The 6,282-nt window shown below is 33.8% G+C and overlaps 1 long non-coding RNA gene across 1 annotated transcript; it reads right to left on the bottom strand.

Annotated features, from left to right (window-relative positions):
- Positions 1-754: 754 nt before the first annotated feature.
- On the bottom strand, positions 755-5,657 carry LOC132300514 (uncharacterized). The gene is made up of 2 exons (XR_009480463.1): positions 5,310-5,657; positions 755-967 (listed from the first exon to the last, which is right to left on the bottom strand). It is a non-coding gene; the product is annotated as an uncharacterized LOC132300514 (long non-coding RNA).
- Positions 5,658-6,282: the final 625 nt, after the last annotated feature.

Genomic DNA, 6,282 nt, shown 5'->3' with positions numbered 1-6,282 from the left:
TAACTTGTGTTTGGGCTTTGTCCAATATATGGGCATTGTCCAATATCTAACTTGTAATTTGCAGCCTATGGGCTTGTAATTTTACTTTTTGGGCCTAAGTCCCACCATTTGTATATTCCTATTATATACAAAAGTTGCTTAAATTTTCAAAAAAAAAGAAAGAAAAAAAAACCTTACTCATGTGTAGCAGTGGGGGTGCTGCACCCATGAACCCTTAATACGTCGAGGTACAATTCATTCACCTCCAAATAATTTACCAAAAAAGCAAAATAATAGTTTACGAAATCCCTAAACCTATCATAGTATCTATAACAATTACGCGGGAATTACACCGGTGACTTAAGAAATAGGAAGACAACTCATCTTCTCTGCTAGAACACATCAATTCCGCGTCCACAGTGCCTCACAAAATTGCTCTCTCAGGTGCAATTGAGGAAGCTTCCTTTCAGTTTGCTTGCCCCTTGCAACGAAACTTCTTATATAAACATTGATCGTTGTTTCTTCTTTCATTAATATTTTTTAAATATTTAGATTTATTTTTTTATTCTTTTAATCCTTAGTTAATTAATGAATATATTTAATTATTTCCTTTTATTTGAAAAAATCGATACTTTTTTATACTTAAAAAAAAAAAACGAATTATTTAGCGACTAAAAATTATAACATATTAATCATCTGAAGGAAAGGAGTGACAGAGAGAGAAGGTAAATGCAATAGATTGAGAAATGGCAAATAGATATGGTATAGTGGTAAATTGACGGTTAAACAAGCCATTATATATCAAATGTCTGTTACAAATCCCATATTCCAAACAACCAAAAGCAATAAACATGTACATAGATAATATGAACTCTTAATACAAATATCAACGTTGAATAAATATGAAAAAACATAAATACATAATCAAGCTTTGTTCTTCGCACTAGAAATTCATCAAGCTTTATTCCACCTTGCACCGAGAATTCACCTGCAAATAAGCCATTCACTGAATAATTACCATAATTCAAATATAACTCTAAAAGACGGTACAAAAAGAGAATGAGAAGGGGATATGTCTAAACATTTTGTGCTCTATATATATATATTATATTATATATATATAGAGAGAGAGATAAAGAGAAAAAGAAAAAGAAAAAGGTATGTATATATATATATATAAGCAATGTAATGATACAACAATTGAAGCATATATGCAACAGATATTCTGCAAATTCGGTTTTAAAGGAAGAATGATAAGAAAATAGTACAGAGAGAATGTTTACTTACTTAATTCCATGTTAGAGAAGATAGTTGAATATGTGTGTATATATATATACACATTTTAATTTCATTACGTAGAGAGGGGTCGAATTATGATTTAACAGTATCGGCTTCCCATTTCAATGTTTCCCACCAAAATTAGGTGCACCATCTACGCCAAAAGGAAGTATTGGTAACTTTGGAAATGAGATAAAAAAAAAAAAAAAAAAAAAAAAAATAGTAACTTAGGACAACACAAGGAAAAATTCTCCTTTGATGAGAAGCCAACGAATGCAGATAGTAATTTAAGTTCTAAATACTTCAGTTTTGGCAGTGTAACATATTGAGGATTGTTGGATCCCTCATTAACGTTCTCAGCCGGAAATCATCTCTTCAAATTTTGAACAGTAAAAAATGTTCAATAATTCCAAATCAAGTGGAGTCGTTTCCCATGTGAAGAGTGTCTTCAACTCATTGCAATGACTTATTTCCAATCGTCGAAGACAAAGGCTAATGAAGTTGCGGCTGCTGCTAATTATTCTTGATTGCATTGGTGATCTCTAGCAAATGCTCTGCAAATTCTCAATTTTTTTCAATATGAGGCATTCTAACTTTGACAAAACGTCCACTTGTATTCCATCTTCATCTACAATGTTTTCAAGCGCACCACATTTGTAAAGCCTGCAATATTTCAAACCATCCATGTTTTCCATGCCGAAATCCAACAGTTTTCTAGGTAATTCTCAATACTGTAATGCAATAACCTCTGAGTGCTTGAGTTCTTCCGTAAGTACTTCACATTCATCACCTAATGCGCAAGACAAAAACCTCTTGCATGGTTTGTGTTCATTACTCGATACGAGCATACATCCAACAGAAAGACGGAACTTTGTTATGCTTCCATCTCTCCACAGTTTACTATTTAGACAAAATGCTTGAGATCACCCGCACTTTCAAATCTGAATCCAAGTGAAGATAGCCGCGTCAAAAAAGCAACCTCATTTTGCAAACATTGCCAGCTTCTTTCTGCTGTTACCCCAATATTTGCATTCATATCTCCTACAACTTTCAATTCTTCTAACAGACAAAGACTGGACAACATTCCATTGGGATCCATGGCATCATTTTTGACACTGATCGCCAAACATGAAAATTTTTAACATCTAAGGCAATTAACTCCCAAATCACACAAGGCATATATACCATAGCGTTTGTTACAAGAGAGAGCACCTCAAGTCTCTTAAGTCCACTTAATTCACCAGAACCTTCAAATTATAGCAGTAATTCAAAAGCAGTGGTTTACCAAATTTGAGACAGAAGAAGGCAACGAGATGATGGTATAGTATATGATAGATCCAAATTACGGAGGATAGGCATATGATTGAAAAAATATTTAGGTATTCCTTTCAATGGAGATCCAAAATTAATCGATCGCAACAGCAGTGTTAAGAGTTTGGGACAATTTGGCATCTCTGGTAAAACGTGCAATTCACTAAACATGAATTATAAAATGACTTAAAAAAAAATCCAATCATTAGCAAAAAAATTTAAGCGTCTTTAAATAGTTAAACCAAAAATTAAATTACAAATCAATTTTCAAATAAAAATTGTAATTGTAAAATGTTAATTCTAGATTGGTAAGGTATAATTGAAGATTGAATTATTTAAAGCTTTGTAGGGATTCTTTGGTGGTAAGATAACAAATAACAATAAATGAGGGATATTATACACAAAGTGAGGGGGCCTAAAAACAAAACAAAAAAAGAGTTGGAAGGAGGCGGAGTTTTCAAACCATGGGGATTTAATGGTGGTGAAAGCAGGGAGTTCATGTGCCATGACAAGGAGAAAATAAGATTGGGATTGGCCCCGATGATATAGTCCCAGACCATGTAACTGTTTTTCCGTGATCAAATCAATTCTTAGGATTTGTAACAGTTCATTTAATGATTTCAGTGGAGTCTCAAATGGTAGTTTTGGACATTAAATGACAAAGACACAACATTAAATGCATTTGACTTAGTGGAGATTTTCTCTTAGAGTAGGCCGAAGAGTAGTAGAATTCCTTAACCGAATATTCTTGGTTGGTCATTTATGCCAGATACAAGGAAGTTGGGGTTCCACTTCCTCATATTTTACACACATAACCCATTAAAAACATTGGGTCAAGAAATTCTTTACAACTCTTCCAACTTTAAAAACATTTTCCTTTCTCTTAACATGGCATGCCACCATGTGGCACCCTCCAAAACAAATCAAAGTAAGGACCATCATGTCAAGTCAAATGGTCAAAGCCCAGCCACAAAGGCAAAAGCCAACTCCCAATTGTCAAGGCTAAAACCTTGGGACACTCACCCAGCTCATGAACCTCCATAAGAAATTTTTAGTTTTGGACTCAAGTACTGCTTGTTGAGGTTTTGTACCTGGGAGAATGTCTTGAAGTTGAGAATATATACAATGTGCCGGGTACACTGTGCATCGGGCACATCACAGCCGCCCATGTTGTACGTGTGTGGGCACGTGTACAACACGCACGGGCAAGAATGACTACAATGTGCCCAGTGCACTGTTATTTATAAGAGTACGGAATTTTCACACGGTATTTTCAAATTCTACAACTAATATAATTATATGTATGTGCCATGTGCATAAGACAACTAACTAATAATTATAAATTTATCACCATCAACAAATAATTGTGCGTCTATGCAAGGTGCATAAGACAACTAACTAATAACTATAAATCTATCACCACCAACAAATAATTATGCGTATGTGCAGTATGCATAAGACAACTAACTAATAACAATAAATTTATCACCACCAACAAAAAATTGTGCGTTTGTGCAGTGTGCGTAAGATAACTAACTAATAACTATAAATTTATCACCACCAACAAATAATTGTGCGTCTGTGCAGTGTGTATAAGACAACTAACTAATAACTACAAATTTATCACCATTAATAAATAATTGTGCGCCTGTGCAGTGTCCATAATCAGAAAAAGAATTGATGTTTTAGTTTGTACGGAAGATTGAATTCCACTTTGATTATCTATACAAATATACCCTTAGTTGTCAAAACAATAGTAAACAATTATTTTCAAGGCATCCAAATAAATAATGTACTAGTATATTTTTCCTGGAATTCATTATCAATTCTATGGAATTACAGAATACCCTAAACAGAGAAACCCACACTAGCTGAGAATATCTCCCCATTCCCTTACCAAATTCTGTGTATATAAGATATATATATATACTTATATATATATATATATATATATATACACACACAAAGGTCATCTGATGCCCCCATGTTCCATCTCTGTCACTTACTCCCTCTAAACTTCATTAACACCTCTCTGCAGCTTATCAGACCTCCGTATATAGATGTTACTAGTTATCAATTAAATACATAATTCAATAGAACTCAACAGCTAAAAAAAAGACAAACTCTAACCAATCAACTTCATGACCTCTTATACAGATGTAGAACTTTGTCAAAACCAAAGCAAACAATCTCACTTTCTATTTAATATTAAACACCCAATTCACACTAGTACTCTTAACTCTTTCTTTCACTTTCACATGCATCCTAGAAGACAAATATCGCCCCAAAAAAACCCTCGAATTATTAACACAATCTTCAATTCATAGATCTTTCTTGTAATATTAGGTACGACTTAAATTCTATTCATATATATAACAGCCCTTTCTCAGTTTTCTCTGCAAAATCATTTAAGTCCAAGGCAAGGTTCAATCCACATTCCTTGTAAAGAAAGAATTAATATAAATGAAGCCAGAATGATTGCCGTGTAACCTGCATGATTTCAAGCATTTTTTGTTCTAAGCCTCTAAGGTAAGGGGTAAATCTTCCATTTCAAGCATCCCATAAGTTTTCAAAATTCAATAATCAACCAGACCAATGAAATTAGATTCAAATTGATCAAAAAGGAGATAAAAGATTCCATAAACACGCGGCATAAAAAAAAAAAAAAATCAATTTCAGATTGGAAAAAGCGAAAAAGGAACCCAGTACCATAAATTGGAATGATTAAATGAGTTACTTACTTGTAATCTTTTGGGCGCTGCTCGTGATGAAACTGAAACTGATCTCCCAAACACAAACACAAACCCAAATCTTATCCTTCGACTTCGAGGAGCGACAGGAGCCCTAGAACACAATTCGTTTTTTCATTTTTTTTCTTGATTCGAAAAACATAAAAATGGGTAAAGAAATTTCAGTTTCTAAAAGACAGCCAAACTGAACAAAATTGGGCCCCTAAACCCAAACGTTTTATTTCTATTATGGGCCAACATTTTTTTATTTTTCTATCAGCATTTTTTTAAATTTTTGTAGGATCAATTTTTGTTTTGGGCCAAATTTTGAGGCCTAGTATAACTATATAGGTTGGGTCAAATTTTGGTGGGCCGACTAAGCCCAGGGCGGCCCTTCTCCCAATGACTTGTATATTTTAACGTCATTTATATCCTCAAATATTTTGGACAAACATTTGTTTCTTAAGGTAAAATCCTCTTGAAGTACTTTGTAGCATGGTTTGGACATAGTCCACATTTTTTGTTACATGTGTTTCCTCCCGTTCAGTTTCAGTATGTACTTTGGTCGTGCACAGAATTTAGTTGACTTTGACTACTCTAAAACATATTATTTATTTATTTATGGACATCATATATATATATATACAAATACTGATTTTGCCATGCAGATTGCACATTAACTTCTTCATCGATCTCTTGGACTTTGTCAAATGGCAGGTATAGAAGCTTAAGAAATCTCCTCGACCAGGTATTCGTATCACGTGAGTTTCAGAGGAAAGAACTCCTGAAATAGCTTTATTGATCACCTCTATACAGCTTTGCAACATGCGGGAATATGAACATTTAGAAACGATAAACTTGAGAGAGGAAAGAATATTGTTACAGAAATTACATAGGCAATCAGAGAGTCAAATATTTTCGTACTCTTCTTTTCAGCAGACTGTGCATCTTCAGGCTGGTGCCTTGATGAACTTTTGGTCATCCT

This window comes from Cornus florida, unplaced genomic scaffold, assembly GCF_030987335.1.
Source record: "Cornus florida cultivar Cherokee Brave unplaced genomic scaffold, ASM3098733v1 CherokeeBrave_3.0.0_Hap2_Chr03, whole genome shotgun sequence".
Classification (NCBI taxonomy): domain Eukaryota; kingdom Viridiplantae; phylum Streptophyta; class Magnoliopsida; order Cornales; family Cornaceae; genus Cornus; species Cornus florida.
This window is presented reverse-complemented; position numbering and strand designations above follow the sequence as displayed.